The sequence below is a fragment of the Hibiscus syriacus genome, unplaced genomic scaffold, assembly GCF_006381635.1.
Source record: "Hibiscus syriacus cultivar Baekdansim isolate YM2019G1 unplaced genomic scaffold, ASM638163v2 tig00002511_pilon, whole genome shotgun sequence".
NCBI lineage: Eukaryota > Viridiplantae > Streptophyta > Magnoliopsida > Malvales > Malvaceae > Hibiscus > Hibiscus syriacus.
Window position 1 is genome coordinate 158,047 of NW_024061932.1, and position 20,497 is coordinate 178,543.

The window sequence follows — 20,497 nt, forward strand, 5'->3', positions numbered from 1 at the left end:
AATTTCTTACTAGACTTTAATCCTTTCTAGTTTTCAACATAAATTTCGGATCAAGAATCTGATTTCAATAAAACCCAACTCTCAAGTGTAAACTATCTATTTATGGAATACAAATTAATTTAGGAAAATTACCACTTAGGTCCCTAAACTTTTCCAAATTTTATACTTTGTCAATTAAACTTTTAAAAATTATATTTTGGTTACTAAAAAAATTTGGAGTATTAAAAATTCGAAGGCTTGTTGTTGTTGAGTTCCCTACTTGATTATTTCAGTGAGAGGGGTGTGACAATGGTGGAGAAGTCTAGAATGAATAATCGATAAAAACTTGCCAAATTGTGGAAGGATCTTGCTTCAGTGATAGAAGATAATGTGTGCCATTTCATGGATTGCTTTTAACTTTTATTCATCTACATGGATACCCTATGCACTTATGATAAAGCCTAAAAAGATTAGTTTGTCACCACAAAACAAACACTTGTCCAGGTTAGCAAATAGATGTTCTTTTCGTAGAACTTGGAGGATAGAACGAACATGCATGACATGAGAATGAAGAGAAGGTGAGTATATAAGGATATCATCAAAATAAACAACACATACTTAACTACGAACTCTTTTAGAACATGGTTCATTAATTGTATGAATGTACTTGGTGCATTAGAAAGGCCAAAGGGAATGATGAGCCATTCATAGAGTCTGAACTTTGCTTTGAAAGTTGTTTTCCACTCATCTCATTATTTCATTCGGATTTGGTGGTAACCACTTTTCAAATCTATATTTATGAAGATGCAAAATCCATGTAGTTCATCCAACATATCATCAAGGCATGTGATAGGGTGCCTTATTTGATTGTTATTCTGTTGATAGGTCTACAATCAACACACATTCGGAATATGACATCTTTCTTTGGTACGAGAATAACTGGCACGTCGCATGGACTAAGGCTTTCACGAATGTGGCGCTTTTGTAGTAAAGCTTCAACTTTTCGATCCAACTCATTGGTTTCTTCAGGATTGCATCGGTAAGCAGGTCGGTTTGGAATGGATGATCCTGGGATGAAATCAATTTGATATTATATTCTTGTTTTAGGTGGTAAGCCATCCAGTGGATCGCTTAAGATATATATGAATTCCTACAAAAGAGAAACCAAAATACTAGGCAAATTCGTGAGGCTAGTAAAAATTGAAAACATGGTATTTTTTAATCGAATAAGGATGCAAGTCTTATGGTGGGGAAAAGTTTCTCTCAGGTATTTTGAACTCGCATAAACATTTTATGACACTTCTTTTTTCTCACAAATAGATTCACTCACCTCCCGTGTGTTATTATTTTGGCTTTTATCAATTTTGACCTCTTTTGCCTTTTTTTTGAATTTCCCAATCTTTTCACAAATTCATTTTTGATCTTAGATAATGTCTTTTGGATGAATTGGCCGTAAACTATATGGTTTTCAATTTATCTTTAGAGAATACTTATTTTCTTTACCATAGTAAATGACATCGTTGTCATATTACCATGGTCTTCCCAAAAGAATATGAGATGCTTGCACAGAAGTAAATCACACCAAACATCATCACAATATTTATCCATCTTCAGATTAATAAGACACTATCTTGTGACCTTCAGTTCAGAACTCTCATTAAGCCATTGTAAATAGTATGGCTTAGGATGTTGTTGATTAGGCAAGTTAAGTGTATCCACCAACACAACTTCCATTGTCAATAATCAAATAGTAAACTTTATCTTTTATCTGACATCTTGTGTGGAAGATTTTTTCTCTGAATATCTAAATCATCAATAAAAGGTAAAACAAAAGAACCTAAACCAATAAGAGTCAAAGAAAAAAATGGAAAAAAACTAAACCTAGAAAAACCTAATTGGCATATTGGCTTGAGAAACGTCTTTGAGGGGCTTAACGATCTCCAAAAATTCTAAAACATTTTTTGGATGTCCTATAAAAACTTTAGTTTGAATCTATAAAATTTTAGCACCAAGTTATTCTTGAAAAAATTATGAAAATTTTCAACAAGAACCATTGCTCAAATTTGTCTCTCAATCTTGAACGATGGATCAGAAGGGACAAGTGAAGTTGGATTGGTCTGAAATTTGAACAGAAGATTTATATTAGGATGAGGCAAGTACCTGTAAAAAAGCAGTCTCAAATTCCTTTGTTTGCATTTTCTAGATTTTTTTTAGTTTTTCTTTTTTTGTGCCTTTTTCTTTTTCTAATTTTTTTCTTTTTTTGATGAAAAACAACAAAGTAAAAAGAAAAAAATTAAAAATAGATTAAAAAAAGAACCTAAAAATAATGAACTTGTCTCAACTAGCTCTGTTTGGTGCCTTGGCGTTGTATGCTTGCAAGAACAATTAAAAGTGCTTGAGTCTCTCCAAGAATTGTCCTAAATATGATGCCAATTGATAGAGAAGTAGCAGCGAATGATGATCATTTCTCTTCATCGAGGAATCAAACCTAGAAAGCTTTATAATAGATCAAAGAATGAGATGATGAATGGATGATGTGGGCGATGACAAGGCATTTGGATTAGGGTTTTGATATGCTGAATTTAAGATGAAGAAGAATATGTTTAGACAATGAAAACAAGGGTAATAGAATTCTAATGAAATTAAGACAAAGGAAAAACAACAGTAATGAAATAAACTAAAAGAAAAAACATGTAATGAAGGAATTAAACTTATATTCCCTTATGATGGGCGGCAAGGGGCTATTGTGGATGGATTTTGATGGAAGAATACTCGTTGGAAAGATAACAAGATAAGGATCTTTGTAAAAAAATGATTTGAAAATTTACCCTCGGTAGGTATGAGAATAACGCAAACCCTAGGGTTTATGTATGGTGATGGTGTGACGATGTAGAAAGAAAATTATGGGTTTATGGATATGGAATATATATTGGATATGCCCTACCAAACCCTCCTAGGTGTAATGAAAAGACAAACTCGATAATACGACTCTAACCAACCCTCATAATCACAATAAGAAGGAAAATCGGAGTATGAAGATCTCTCTCAAGAACTTGGAAGAACTTAAAGGAAAATATGCTTCGAAGGCACAAGAAAATCAACTTTTGAAAAAATGTTCTCACGTTGTATTATCATTCAAAGAAAAAATGATGAAAAATAATGAGAGAGTGCCTCCTTTATATAGGTTAGAAAGAGTCCTTGTAATAGTCCAAGTATGTAATAAAATAATAAAAAACATGTCCTAAAAGCATTAGGATGGGCGAAATGAATGATGACCCTTGATGAAGTACTTGATCCAATAGTTGTGATAAAATCAACGTTTTTAAATACATGATGAAACCTCTAGCTTGATGAACGGTCCGAATGAGTCTTCTAAAAGGAGATGTGTACAACAATGACTTGGAGATTAATGAGGGGAGGCCATGTTGATGTGAGGTGGAAACGATGGGCTTTTCTAAGGTTTTATCATTACAAACAATTGCAATCTTTGGTCCTGATCCTAATAAAAAAAGAAAACAACTTAAATAACTAAAATATACTAAGAAAAGTAATACATGCTTCATATTTCAGCAATGGATACTTTATACAAAGGTTTTAGTAATTTAAGGGGTTTGAAAGTAATTTCAGAGCCATCTTCATGAATCTTGCAATTTGGTAATGGGTTATCTTCAACTTGTGTTATAAAGGCTCGAGTAGTAGGAGGAGGAAGGATGAATGGATTTCCTTCCTTAAATTCTTTCATCTCTATGTGGGCTTGGATTCCTTTTCTAATGAAAGCTTGGACTACATTCTAAAGATTGCCTTTGAAAAGTTTGGCTTGGTTTCTTATAATTGGGCCAGGTGGAAGAGTTAGCCCATCATCGTTTGAGAAGTGGCGTGTGTTGCATTATCAACCCCCACTCGATGAGGAGGAAACAAACATGCTCTTTGTTAAAACTTTAAGCGCTCTCTTCCTAAGAAATATGATAGAGAACTCATTGGAAAACTTTGTTGATTTAGTCACAACAAGGGAAATAATAGAAATGGTTGTCAAAAATGAAACCTTGATGGGGAAAAATCTACTAAAAAATCATAGGGTATGAGTAAATATGGTGAGGTTAACAATTTGAGCAACTAAAAGGAAGGACACTCCAACAACATCATTGTGTCTCGAACACTAGCACAAGATCATCTTCCCAGAATATTAGTATATAAGACTCGTGAGGACCGAGGAAAGAAAATGAGAAAATGTAGATTGACCCAATCTCTATGACTTACAAGGAGCTATTTAAGGAGTTGTAAGACAGACATGTAATGTTTCCCTATCATGTGACACCCCTGTAGCCACTGTATCCCAAATAGTTTAACGTTAATGCTAACTACAAATAACATGGAATGGAACCCGAACATTTAAATAAAAACTGCACTACATTCAAAGGATTGTCCAAATTTAAGAAAGAAAAATGTCATAAACTTTAGTGATGATGCAAAACCAAATGTGCCACAAAACCCTTTGTTGAACCATGAAGATACATGAATCAATGTTGTCATTGAAGAAAGAAGAAAAGTGGTCATATCATACAAAATTATGCTGAATTTCGAGCGCTGGTCCAAAAGATGATGGACGATAATGAAATAGAATTCTACAAAGAGACTGAGGAAGAAATAAAAAGAGTATATATCTTTGCATCTGAGGAATCTTTTAGGAGAGTCTACAATGTCAATCACCCTTTGGTCATCACATCAAAAAATTGAGTGACAGAGAAAGTAATCCCGAAAGTGATAATCACACCTCCTTCTCCATTATCTTAAAAGAACAACCAACTAGTCCATTGGAGATATGAATGCAAGATAGAGAATGTTGGGGCACCCACGATATAAAAGGGGAGGTATATAAAATAGGGCATTTCACTCGAAGTGGTTGGTGTTACTCTCCGGATTAGTCTAAGGATCCTGAGAAAAGATCTACTGGTGATAAAGGGAAGAAGGTAGATAATTTGCTAATGAAGGATGTCGAACCAACCATCAATGAGCCAGTGATAGAGAAGGAATCTATTAAATTTAAAAAATTCATACATAATGAGTTTAATATTGTTGATCAATTACATAAGTTGCATACTCGTATCTGAGTTCTTGCTATCATGTTTAATTTTGAGACACATAGAGATTCTCTGTTAAAGGTTCTAAATTAGACATTTGTACCAAATGAACTACCCATAGATAAGTTGGAAATATTGGTAGCCAACATCCAAGTATAAAATATCATTTCATTTTCTGATGATGAGATCCCCTCAAGGATTATGAGTAGTCACATGGCTCTACACATTACTGTCAGGTACAACGGGCACGTGTTGTCAATGGTGTTGATCGAAAATGGCTCTACACTAAATGTGATGCCTCTGGTGACTTTAAAGAAATTAATCATGGATAGAACACACATGAGGAATTGTTAGAATATTGTTTGAGCCTTAGATGGAATGAAGAGAGAAGTGCTGAGAAAGATTGGCATCCCTTTAACCATTGGCCCATTCACCTATGATGTTGAATTCCTCATCATGGACATCATGCCTAGCTATAATTACTTACTGGTAAGGCCTTGGACCCATCAGGAAGACGCATTTCCATCAACGTTGCACCAAAAGCTCAAATTTGTGATTAAACAGAAGCTGATATGTATCAATGCTGAAGATGACATAATTGCTTCTGTCTCGATTAGTTCCCCATACATTGATGTGAGTAAAGAGGCCTTTGAATGCTCATTCATGTCTTTAGAATTTATCAATGCTGCCTTTGTAGCTGAATGAAGGAAAATGTTAAGCCCTAAACTATGGGAGTGCACCAGGATAAGAGTCACGTTAACCGTGGGAAAAGAAGAAAGAGATGGAAAAGGTATGTGTCGATACCTTCAGGTATAATTAACATTATATACCTATCCACCAAGATGAATAATTTTGGCTTAGGATATTAGCCAATTTTGAGAGAGAAATGAATGAGGTTCAAAGAAACTAAGATATGAAAAAAGCTTAGTGGGTTGGAGAAGACCTCAAGTGGGAGCTAATAACTTTCCCACTGCTTCAAAAGACATTTATGTCTAGAGGGTACATGTTCCAAGGAGATCGATCAATGAAGAAACCCGTTGTTGAAGATGCCCTGGGATATTTGAGCGTCAATGCCATACTGGAGAATGAGGATGAAGAAGAAAGTGATGTTAGAATTTACCCCGCTTTGCCAAGATTTTTGCTGAACAATTGGAATGCATAGGAATTAGCTATAGTTTACAAAACTTTTTCAGAGTAATACACGAAAACTTTCCCCATTTGTTCAAAGTTGGGACAATGGGTGATTTTCTGTAAGGGTTAAAAGATATATCTTTAATTTGCAATAAAAGATGTATTTTCTAAAATCTCACGTGGTAAATATTTTTTCTCATTCAATCACTCATTCTTTCATTCTTTGTTATGTATGTATTAAAGTTATTTATATTTCAGTATGGGGATTGATTCCCCCATATGTATATGATGTAAGGCGAATCTACACGCTTTGATGGAAGAGTAGATAGCCTTATTGTGTCCCGATCTAGGATTGACAAGAACTGATGTCCTTGAATTAATAAGCTTGGGCTGCAAAATAATAAGAAAGAAATATGATTAATAATGGGTTTAAGAAATGAATAATAATATAAGTAATGGAATGAAAGAATAAGAATAGAGATGGCTGCGGAATTATGGGATTGATGATGGTCTTGATGAAGGATGTTGATGATGGAATGAAGATGGTGGTGATGTTGTATCTCAAACTTGCCAAAGAGGAAACTATGCTATGAAGCACAATCCCGTTCTTCACAAACTTTCTTGAGGGGTGGTGATAGTGTCTTCAACCCACTAGTTATCAATCTAGGAATTTTGGAATCAAAAATGGAAGGAATGACGCCACAAGTATAGAAACTATACTTGTTTAATCAATAAAGTTCACAAAGAACTTTGAAGAGAAATAACTCACAAGAGTATATTTTATATAAGGGATGAGATGATTACAAATGAAATGCACTAGCCTATTTATAGTTTTTCAAAGGGTTTAGGTCGAATAGACACATGATGGTTCGGCCAAGGTTGAAACCCCTTTGAAAATACATGATTTTTGATGAAAATACATGATTTTAATGAAGATACATGCTCTTGGCCGAATGGTTATGTGTTGGTTCGGCCCTAAGGATGATTTGAATGCATTTGGAAGTTATTTGGGCGCCAAAATGGAGAGGAAGGAGTCTTTGGCCGAATAGGAAGCATCCCTTGGTGTTTTGGCGCCAATTTGATGTCACATGGAGTGCACATGCTTGAATGATGCACATGGCAGCCTACTTGAACGCACATGGGTCTTCTTGCAAGGCTTTGGTGAGGTTGCAACCATAGGATGATGTCTTGAAGTCCATGGGCAGCCTAGAGATGAAATAGCTTCAAGGTAAGCTAGGTGAGTGTCTTGGTAGCTAACTAGGTGAGTTATAGCTTGATGAACTCAAGCTAGTTAGCTTTGGTATTCTCAGCTCCTCAGCTACTCTCCTAGCTACTTCCAGCTACCTTTAGTCCATTTTTCAACAATTTGGTCCAAAGCTCTCCTCCAACTAGGTTCAGCTACATGCTAGCTCCTCTAGCTAAGTTGAAGCTCCTTAAGTGATGAAATGAGCTGCCATAACGTTCAAGAGCTAGTGTGAGCTGCTATGCTTATCCTTTTAGCTAACCAAGCTACCATAATATGCCTTGCTTTGTGTTTCACCTATAGGAATTAACAAACAAACCAAGTAAGCAATGTGTGAAAATGCATGCTGTCGTGAGGTGTTTGAGTGATATAAGCTATGAATGATCATCTAGAAGCTAAGATAACATGTATATAAGCTAGATAAAAGGCATAGGACGTTTATGAGCTTTAAGAAAACATATATGAGCTAGAAAATAGATGCATGCATGCAAATGAGCTAAAGAATCATGGATTTAAAGCTAGTGAGCTAATGTAAACATAACATGAGCTAGAATAACATGACATGAGTTAATGAATGAATGAATACATGCTGCCATGATATCTAAATGAAATGCAAACATAATAAATGAATCTAAAACATATGTAAACATAATATAAAGCTAAGTAAAGATGTGAAAACATATGTTATGCATGAAAATCATATAGTTGCAAGTGAATGATAACATATGATTATTCAAGCATAGTTTAAGATGCAAATGTATGCTCATAATAATATTAGTGCATAAATGAGTAAATATAATATAAAGTAAGGTATAACTCCCTTATATTGAGCATGGTGAATCTTCAATGATGTGAGTGTGTCATGAAGAAAGTTGGTGCAAAACATGATCACATCAGTATATATGTATATATATATTCTCGCTCTTTATTTTTTTCAGGTCCCCGGATGTCAATGGCATTGATGGTGATGATTCTGACCCAGAGATTGATTTTGAGTTGTCCATATGTTAAGGGGAAGTCGAGAATTGTAATAATGAGGAGGAATCTTATTTATCTTTTGAATTAATAAAAATGGTGGAAAGGGAGGATAAGAAGATTTTGGGTCACGAGGAGCTGATAGAAATCCTAAATTTAGGGTTTGATGAGGAGAAGAAAGAAGTACAAATTGGTACCACTTTGTCAGCTGGAGGACGTCAGAACTTTATTTGGCTGCTTCAATAATAAAATTATGTATTTGCTTGGTCCTATGAGGATATGCCAAGATTAGATACAAAACTGATGGTACATAAATTACCAATAAAACCTGAATGAAAGCTAGTGCAACAAAAGTTGAGAAGGATGAGATCCGAAATGCTATTAAAAATCAAAGAAGTGGTAAAGAAACAATTTGATGATGGCTTCCTTCGAGTAGCTAAATACCCCGAGTGAGTAGAAAATATTATCCCATTACCAAAAAAGGATGGAAAATTCTATATGTGTGTTGACTACAAATATCTCAATAGGGCAAGTTTGAAGGATAATTTTCCTTTGCCACATATAGAGACCCTGGTGGAAAATATTGCTGAAAAGTCCATGTTTTCATTCATGGATGGATTCTCTGAGTATAATCAAATAAATATGCACCCTGAAGATATGGAAAAGACTACGTATGTTACCATTTGAGACATGTTTTGCTACAAGGTGATCTCGTTTGGACTAAAGAACGCATGGGCAATGTACCAGAGAGCCATGGTGTCATAGTTTCACAATATGAGGCATACATAAATAGAAGTCTATGTTGATGATATGATCGTTAAAGCCAAAACTGAGGAGGAGCATGTCGAAAACTTGAGAAAACTCTTCCAAAGGTTGAGGAAATGTCAGTTGAAACTCAACCTGAATAAATGTACATTTGGGGTAACATCTGGAAAATTATTGGGTTTTGTAGTTAGTAAAAAAATGGATTATAATACACTGTGACAAAATGAAATTCATCTAAAATTTTCCACCTCCGTAAATGCAAAAGAGAAGTTCATGGATTTCTAGGAAGATTGAACTACATTACTCAGTTTATCTCACAGTTGACTGAGAAATGTGATCTTATCTTTCGCATTCTTTGAAAAAACAACCCAAGTGTTTGGGGTGATGATTGCCAAAAAGGCTTTCAAGTAACAAAGTTGTATTTCTCTAATACTTCGATCTTAATTCCACCAATCTCTGAAAAACCTTTGATTTTATGTTTGTCAATCTTTGAGAACTTGATAGGTGCGTATTGGGGAAACATGACCTTATTGAGAAGTAAAGAGAAATTTACTACTCTTGTCAAAAGTTTATTAATTGTGAGACGAGTTATTCACCAATTCAAAAGTTGTGTTGTGCATTGGTTTGGGTTTTTTTGTACGCAATATATTCCTGGAGCACCTAGGAATTTAGACTACATGCATAATATAGACAGACGAGGAAAGAAAGAGGTCAACTAGTGGTGAGACACAGAGATTGGATTGCGATTTGGGAGAACCGGTATGCACATTTGGCCCTTTGACAATTTTACGGTGAAACTGGTCATATGGTTACAGATAACTATATGGATTGGTTTAATGAAAATGGAAAGTCATTTCTACTTTCGACGGAAGCACGAGGGGTCAGCATTCCTAGGTGCCGAGAGAGACGTCCACCGTCTCAATATCATCGTCCCCCGACTCGTGGACGGAGAGAATGCGCTACCGGTTCTACATCAGTCCCACCATAATATCCCTATCCACCGATGATGATGCCACAGGGGTACATGCCCAGCCCTCCAATTTAGATGCCATCACCTCAAAGGTATATGCCAAACCCACCAGTTCATATACCATCTCCATAGTGTTACATTCCTAGCCCGCAGGGTTACATTCCTATCCCGCCAGGTTATATGCCTAGCCCGCAAGGTTTTATGACACCATATGGAGGTGCATATATGGCTATGTTTAATGATCCAACATATGGTTCATATGCATTTTATTTGGCTGGTGGTGTTTCTCCATAGACACCTCAATCTCCATCTAGATCACAGACATCGATGCCAATATTTTCAGAGTTTTCTCAATTCTCTATGAGCTGTGGGGTTGTTAGTAACACTCCTCCAGGGTTGTTATTTTATACAGGCCCTTCAGCTTCATCTACGCAAAATGAAGAAAATATCGATGATGATGATGATAGTGAAGATGAGGAGACCGAAGAACAAGTTCTACGAAGAAATCCTCAGCGAAATAGACATCCACTGCCATATGGAACTCATTCTAGAAGACGACATCGGTGATCTAGTTGTATTTTAATGTTATTTAAATAGTTATATTTCATAAATTTATGTAATTTTGTTATCTTATTTAAATGTTTAATGATTGTTACAACAATATTTTTAATGTTATTTTTTATTCAAATTTAACATTAAATATTTGTTAAATGTTTTTAAAATACAAATTATAGTATTTGAAATTTAACATTAAAATACAAATTATAGTATTCGAAATTTAACATTAAATTCAACTTAATATTCCAATTGAAATTTAAAACTGTATTCGAAATTAAAAGTTATAATCCAATTATAGTTCACAGTACCTAAATTGAAATTAAATTTATCCATATGTATGATTTTATCCTTAACATATACATTAAAACCCACATAATATAATCCCATTAGCAAAGGCTCACAATAGAAAATAATTCGTAAAAACATTTCTCACATAATAAGGTAATGATAGCATATTCTCTGACATATCAATCGAAGGCGTGTCCCCCAAAAATGCGCTTTCACCACTTTGCCAAGTCCCCTCAAACATAATAGGTACTGACATGAATAGTGCCCCGAGGGTCATGAGTGACATAATAGGGCAATGATAACATATTATCTAACAAAACAATCGAAGGCGCACCTCCGGAAACGCGTTTTCACCACTTTGCCAAGTCCCCTCAAACATATTAGGTACTGACATGAATAGTTCCCCGGGGGACATGAGTGACATAATAGGGAAATGATAACATATTCTTTGAAATAACAATCGAAGGCGCGCCCCCAGGAACGTGCTTTCACCACTTTGCCAAGTCCTCTCAAACATAATAGGTACTGACATAAATAGTTCCCCTGGGGACATGAGTGACATAATAAGGCAATGATAACATATTCTCTGACATAACAATCGAAGGCGCGCCCCCGGGAACGCGCTTTCACCACTTTTCCAAGTCCCCTCAAACATAATAGGTACTTACATAAATAGTGCCTTCGGAGGTTTAGGGTTACATAATAGGGAAATGATAACATATTCTCTGACAAAATAATGGAAGGCACACCCCCGGGAACGTGCTTTCACCACTTTGCCAAGTCCCCTCAAACATAATAGGTACTGGTATGAATTGCCCCCAGGGGTTTAGGGTTATATAATAGGGCAATGATAACATATTCTCTGACAAAATAATGGAAGGCGCGCCCACGGGAACGCGCCTTTATGTGAATAGTACCCCGATTATAGACACTATTATATACAACATATTATCAATTTTCAAAACAAACTTCAGCTCCCAAGCTTTCAAATTCTCAAACTCTAAATTTCTCAAAAATATCAATCCTCTATTCTCTGAAAATGAGTCATCTTTCTGCTATTGTTTTATATGATGGAGAAATTAAGGAAGCTGAAGAGGGGCTTGTTTTTTAATCAGATCATTATATCCCTTAAACTTGAAGAGAAACATCACTCTTGAGTTAATCACAAAAATTTCGTTAAAGATTCATGTGGCATGCTGAAAAAGACTATCTTCACTTCAGTATAGATTTCCTACTAAACTTTTTCCACTCACATATACATCATTTCAGCTTTCCAACGATGATGATGTTTCTATGATGGTTGATGCTCATATGGGAAGTTCACAATCTCTTATTAAAATGTATGCCACTTTTATTGAGGTTCATGCTTCTCGTGGTCTCTCATATTCCTCTCACTTTGGCATTGCATATCAAGTTGATCAAGTTGATAGCCCGACACAACTGATTTGTAATGATTTCACATCATTAATGGCGAATCCAATGCCAGATGCCATGCCATCAAGTTCTATAGGAAGGCATTCATCAGTAATTGCTTATGATCTCAGCCCACGTGGCTTCACCAATAATCCATATGGCAACATTTTTTCTACTTCAAGGGACATACATTCATCTGCCACTGTTTTCGACTTACACATGGAAATGCCATCGAGATGGCAGGCTGTTCACAACCCACATGATACAATAGCCTCAAGTTCAATGGGAGGACACGCAAGCGGCAACTTCTTTGACCTCAACATTGGATTATCCGAGGAACCCTCATCTCCACCAAAAGAACCTCTTCGGGAGCCAGATGCAGATTGTGCTGAAATAGAATTATTCGTTGAACCTGACTCACCACAGTTTAACGTACACTCTGATGATGATGAGGATGACGTTCTTATAAATACAACACCAGCCGAACTTCCTTTACATATGTACGTGGCTGATTATGATGCAATGTACGAGCCTGAATTTCCAGATCTCCCTGATGTTGGCAATTATGGAGTTCAATCATCCATCAATGACGGTGATTTACATATTGGAATGGAGTTTGCATCAAAAAAGGAAGCAATGATGGCAATAAAGAGTTAATATATTTGTAACTCAGTTCAGTCCCGAGTTTATCGATCTACCACAGAGAAATATGTCTGTTACTGCGTCCAACGTGACAATGGATGTAAATGGATAGGAAGAACAACTTGTGGGAACTAACCAGATACAACTGTCCTCATACATGTTCTGCAAAATGTATAAACCAAGATTATCCCAACTTGGACTCCAACATTATTTGCCAAGCAATCATGCCCATTATGAAGCAAAACTCTCATATAGTTGTTGCAGTGTTGATTTCTGCTATACATTCACAATATGGGTATACCGTCTCCTACAAAAAAGCTTGGTTGGCAAAACAGAATGACATTATCAAACTTCATGACGAATGGGATTCCTCTTACAATGAGCTTCCCAGTTGGTTTCATGTTATGCAGAGACTTAATCCCGAGACAATTAATGAGTTCGAAACTCAACATCATTACGTGAATTATCGAGTGGTTCGTGATCGCTGCCAATTCTATCGTGTCTTTTGGACTTACCCTTAGTGTATTAATGCAATGAAGTACTATAAACCAGTTGTCCAATTCTATCCTGTTGCGTTTGCCCTCGTTCAAGGAAAAGACATTGAGTCTTGTGTTTTTTTCCTTAAAAATTTATGTTTACATGTTGTCACAAGCGAACGAGTATGCATTATTTCAGATCGAGGAGCAGGGATAAAAGCACCAATGGACTCTTTAGGTCTAATGTGGAAACCTCCACATGTTCAACATCGATATTGTGTCCGTCATATTGCTGCAAACTATTATGGAAAATACAAGAAGAACGATGAACATTAGTTAGTCGTGCGCATGGGTACGTTACTTTTTTCCAATTTTTCAATCATTTTGTATTACTTATTTATACTTCATATTAACTATTACATATTCATAATGGCTTAGGTTACGAACTCTTACCTCAAAGGTTTAAGTCTATGCTACAAGAGTTGTTTGGCAAAAATAAGGAGTGCGAGTACATTATGGATATCAGCAAAGAAATATGGACAAATGCGTATGACGGGGGAATCGCTATGGTCATATGACAACCAACTTGGCTGAAGCAATCAATTCAACCTTAAAGGAGGCGCGTCATTTACCAGTCACGGCGTTGGTCAAAACGACTTATTTTTATTTGGGTCAACTCTTTGTAACGCTCGATGGACAAGCTCTTAATTGGATGCGGAACGACCATATTTACCACCCAAAACTAGTAGTTGATTTACAGAAAAAAGTGGCTGCATCAAATGGGATGTTGGTTACAAATATTTCTCACACCTGTGAATTGTTTCGTGTAACCGAAATGCCACGTCCGTTGTAAGGGATTGAAGCTAACTCTTTTAGAGTTAATCTGCAAGAGATATGGTGTGATTGTGGTTTCTTTCAAGCACTCAAATGTCCATGCTCTCATGTCATTGCAGCTTGTTCACATTCGCATTTGGACTACAAAAATTATGTTGATCCCGTATACCAACTTTCACAAGTATTCAAGGTATATGAATTTGAATTTCTTCCCATAGGTAACGAAGAAACCCAGATGAGATTCAAACTTGACTTACAATTGTACCATATCCGTAGCTATTGAGGGACCCAAGTCGTCCAAAATCCACTAGAATACATTGTGATATGGATATTCGGGAGAAGTCAACAGAACATAAAAGATGTGGGCATTGCAGAAACATCGGGCACAATAGAAAAAAAATGTCAAACTCTGTTATCATCGCATTATCGTTAACCCTTATGTAATTAATATTATATTTCAATGATTGTTTTTGTTTCTAATATTTAAATGTAATTTCATTTTCTATAATTTCCCAATGTATGTACACCTAAATAAATTATATATTTTTTTAAAATTAGTTTTTAAAAATTATTTTATGATATTTGGTTAATATTATATAAATTATTTTTTATTGGTAATTTTTTAAATGATTAATTATAATTATTGAATATAATAATTAATATTATTTATTATAAAAATTTTATTATTAATTTTAAAATATTAAAATAAACCCACCTTCTAATTAGAGAAAAATATTAAATTAAACAAATTAAAAGTTAGAAAAAAAACTTTATGTATACGATGACACATTTCATGTTTTGATTAAGGAATTAAATTTATTAAATTAAATTAAAATTAAGACTAAATTAATAAAATATGTAAGTATTGAAGATTAAATGTTTATTATACTAATTTTATTAATTGATGCATCAATATTTTTGTTAAATATTAAAAATAGATGACTTGATTGATAACATTTAAATAATTAAATGATAAAATTAATAGATCGATGATCAAAATAGAAAAAAAAATAATAGATAAATAACCATATGTGTAATATTATAATTTTATACATTTTTCCTAGAACTACAATACGATCAAAGTTGGTTTTCATCTATTGTTCTATTGTGCCAAAGTCCCTGAAACATATAACACTTTAACCTAAATTCATACTTTAACCTTTAACACATATTTAAAAAATACATTCGATAATTCTTAAGTTATAACTGAAACACTTTACATAATATATTACTAATTTATAATAACAATAAAAATTAAATCTTTATTAAAAATAAAACCAGCGTGACATCCGATTCAACAAAACCCAGGTAAAGCGCGTCGCGCCTTACCCTCGTGGCATCCCAGTCAGCTAAAACCCAGGTAAAACGCGTCCCTACGGATGCGCCTTTGTGCCAACTCAGCCGAAAGGGTGTTATTTCAGGAAATATTGGTCGAAGGGTGTTAGAAAGGGAATATTAGAGTCAAAGGGTGTCAGTTATGTCAAATCATCTCATCAAGCGTTCCACGCGTCGGTTGATGGAGATCCAAAGAAACATAACCACGCTCCGTACCCATGTTCATTTCATACCCGTGTGCTCCTATCTATGTCATCTTTGCCATGACAGAGAAAAGAGTGCCATTTGTACAATTTTCAGAGGGTCGTTTTGAGAAAATCTTTACCCTTCAAATAAATTTGTAGCAAGATCGACGGTGGGAGGGAATTCCTTTCCCTCCAAGGATTACATGCAAGGCCGAAAGCACAAAATAAGAAAATAAAAAATGAAATGAGGTGAGAGGGGTTATATAAAAGAAAGGACAAATAGAGAAAGGGGGATGATAACACAAAAAAAAAAGACAGAGGAGAAATCGAAAGAAAGAGAAAAAAACCCAAAAACCTAACCCTTTTTTCATTCAAAAAACGTAGCCTTCGCTCCCCGGAGGAGGAGAACTGCCGTTCATCAGAGACAAAGGCCTTCCAATCGAAAGTACCTTCGAAAAAACCTTTCATTTTGGGTATGTTTTGTACCTTTGGTTGTATACTTTAGGCTTAAGGGATTCATTTTTTTGGGATTTTTGTAAGCGAGGGAGCTATTTAAATATCATCGACTCCTCATCGGAGTAGTGAGAAGGCGGAGGCCATGGTGGCCATTGTTTTTTGTTTTTGCTGATGGGTTTTCAAAGAAAGAAAACAGGGAGAGAGGATTTGGAGGGGAGACGAGCGGTTGAGCAAACATAAAATGATGTCAGGGTTGGTTTAGGGGAGTTAACATGGGTTTTATGGTAACCCTTAAACGATGTCGTTTTGCTTCTATAGAAGAGCTAAGGTTCTTTTTATCATGAGGGTTTAATTGTATAGGAGCTCACACACTTTTTTGATAAAATACAACAACAACAACAATAACAATAAAACCCTATTCCCATATACAATGGGGTAAGGGGGAGGTAGGGTAGTAGGCTGCCCCCAATGCCAGGTTGAGAGCAGCTTCTGTGGAAGACCTCCGGCAGTCAGAAAATTAAAAATAAAGATAAAATACAATGCATGTATAAATAAATAAATACATAGTTGAACAGTATTCATATGCAGTCTTCATATGCGCGTCTGTAATGGGAAGTAATCCCTACAAATAAATTCATGCGTAAAAATCTCTGCATATAGACAGAAACGTAAGTCCTGACTAAATTTAAAAAGAGGAAACATGAAGAGAATGATGCATTCACAGAAGTCAGTGATAGCAAGCTACGAGAAGGAATAAAGTCAAATGAGTTAAAAACTAAACTAAGGAAACACTACTCCGCTACCCTAGTTCTAAGCCTTCATAATTTCCAATGACAGAAACGTATAAAAAGTAAAAGTCATGGAAAATTACTACAAAGGCATTAAAAAGAAGACAGAGATGCTACACCCTATGGCTGTGACCCACACTACTCGGCTACCCTGGTCTTAAGTCTCCATACTTTCCTATCAGAGGTCATGTCCTCGGTAAGTGCTAAATCCTTCAAATCAACTCTCAAGCAGTGTACCCACTTCCTCCTTGGTCGTCCTCTCCTTCTGGCACCGTCGGCTGTAATCAACTCTATCCTTCTGATCGCATGCGACGGTTGTCGCCTAAGGACATGCCCAAACCACCGTAGTCTTTTCTCCCTCAATTTTTCGGATACAGGCACCACCCCCAAGGACATCCTAATTACAGAGTTTGGTGTCATATCCCACAGAGTCCTACCACATGCCCATCGAAGCATTCTCATTTCTGCGGCCTCTATCCTCATTACGTGACCTTCTTGATTGCCCAACATTTTGATCCATACAGCAGCACTGGTCTTATTGCCATTCTATAGAATTTTCCCTTAAGTTTTAAAGGCACCTTCTTGTCACACAAAACTCCAGTAACAACCCTCCACTTTAGCCATCCCGCCTTTATACGGTGTGTAACGTCATCATCTACACCCCCATCTTTATGTATCATAGACCCTAGGTACTTGAAATAATCTTTTGAGGGGAGAACGTGTCCTTCGATGCAAACTTCTACATCTTCATCGTTTTGGTTCACACTGAAGTTTGAACATAAATACTCTGTCTTTTCAATATTGATCCTTACACCTTTTTCTTCCAAAGTAGTCTTCCAGGTAGCCAGTCTACTATTCAGCTCAGTTTTTGATCAGCAACTAGGACAATGCGTCAGCGAAAAGCATACACCATGGAACACCGTCTGGTGCCGCACAATAGATGTCGTATTTTTACTGTTTTTGTTTCGTAACTTTCTCGCGTGTTTACTTTAGTCCATATTGTGTGTTGTTCCTTGTTTTATGTTATTTATACATTTTCCATGATATTTCAAAATAGTTCAATTTAATCCTACTTTGCCTTTGGATGTCTATTTACTTTTCTATTATCTTTATTTTATAATTAGTACATATTCATCCCTGTATTTTATATTTTAGTCCATTATTTGCTTATGCTCATAATATGCGTACGTGTATGTATGATGATATGTATATATCATTAGTTAATATAAATGCATATAGTACCTTACGTATATTTGTATATCCTAGTTTGAATTAAATCTTTATATTTTTAATATTGAGTATTAGTTATGGTTAAAACGTTCAACGCTTATTCACGCTATATGTTAGCATGTTTTAAGTAGCATGAGTTCCATTTCATTTTAGTTATTTTACTATTTTATGTACTCATTTATTCATTTATTTTAGTTGAGTTTCAAATGTTCTTTTTTATAGGGCATTACTGGTACGTTGCTTAATACACTTTTTAAAAACACAATAACAAAATAATTATAGTAATAAAATTGATAACAATAAAAGTAATAAAATCATAAATATGAAATAAATATCATTTTGTGGGAATAATTTATGGAGATACGGCTTAACTGGTAAGGAGAGCCTCTCCTAGAATTGTTCGTATAAAATGATATGTTTTTATTCAAATAAATTTTTAATATATGTATTTTATCTAAAAAAAATTGAGACAATGTTATTTCGTAAGAAGAATTTGGGGAAATATGCCTTAATTAGTGAGGAGAGTATTTTCGACGATTCTTTGTATGAACTGACATCCAATTTACACAAATATTTTTTTACATATTAAGTATATTTAATTTAATACAAAACTAAGGCAATGTTCTTTTATGTGGGGAATCCGTGGAAATGAGCTTTAGCTGGCAAGGGGTGTATTTCCGATGATTGCTAGTATAAAAGAATACCTTTTTAAATATTTACTATTTTGCATTAATTTTAAATACAAGGATCATAATTTAAATATCATTCTAAGCTATAATTTTCAAATATAAAGATGACATATAATTAATTAGGTATCAATTTTGGCTGTCGTGGGGGTACTCATCCTTCCCCCACGCATAACTGCCTCCCGAACTCACTTTGAGATGATTTTTCGATTTAACGCATATTAGTTTCATCTTTTAACTTAATTTTTCTTAAAAAATATTTTAAAAGATATTTTTAATTATTCGACCTACCTAACCCAAAGATAGATGAAGACTTCAAATAATTTGTTTCCCAAAACCCTAGTTTTCAAAATTAAGTTGGTTTATCCTGATCTAAGCAAGTCAGAGAGCTTAAGGACCGTTTCAACAATGATAACCTGTCTCCACAAATTCTCCCTCTCATTCCCAAAATGCCACACCCATTTAGCAAGAAGCTTTTTATTCTTCAAAATCAAATCGTAGACACCTAATCCCCCAAACTTGAGCCGGGAAAAAACCTCTGACTATTTTATCTAATGTATCTTTCTTTTACCTTTAGAGCTACCCAAAGGAAATTTGACATCAAGGAGTTCAGTTGATGGAGGACGGCTTCAAGAATACGAAAAATAGAGAGAAAATATACAAGAAGGCTAGAGAGGACAACTTTCACTAGCGTTAGACGCCCAACAAAAGATAGAATTTTTGCTTTCCAACTTGCAAGCCTTTTATGGAATTTTTATATAATTGGTTTCCTAAGAGAACCCGAATTTCTCTTAGCTCCCAGAGGTAAAACCAGATAGTCGGAAGGTAAAGCTCCTACCGTACACCCAGCCGAGACTACCCATCTACAAAGATCAGACTTCGCCACATGAATCCAAAAAATTATACTTTTTTTAAATTGGCTTTAAGACTAGACGCTGGTTTTATAAAACACGGAGTACTCCCTCAATGTTGAGTACTCGGATTCATTCGCCCCACAAAAGATTAAAAGATCAGCAGCAAATTGAAGCTGGGATATACACACTTTGTTTGACCCCGAAACTATAGAAACATAGTAGAGATCAGACTTCAGAGCTTTAGTAAGCATTTGACTTAACGCTTCTCCCACAGTATTGAACAATAAGGGGATAGCGGGAACCATTGCCGAAGGCCCCTAGAATTTTGGAAACAATCAGTTGGGGAACCATTTACTAGAATTGAGATATGAGTTGTGGGGATACACTATAGAATTCACTTGTACCACCGTTCACCAAAACCCATTGCCGAAAGAAGTTTCAGTAGGAACTCCCAATCAATGGTTTCGTATGCCTTTTGGAAGTCAATTTTGAATGTTATACCACTCGTCTTCGATTTTACTAAATAATCGATGGTTTCATTTGTAATCAAAGAACAGAATCTGACGACCGAAAATTTCGAAAGTGCTCGAATATGTTCGATTTAATGTCGA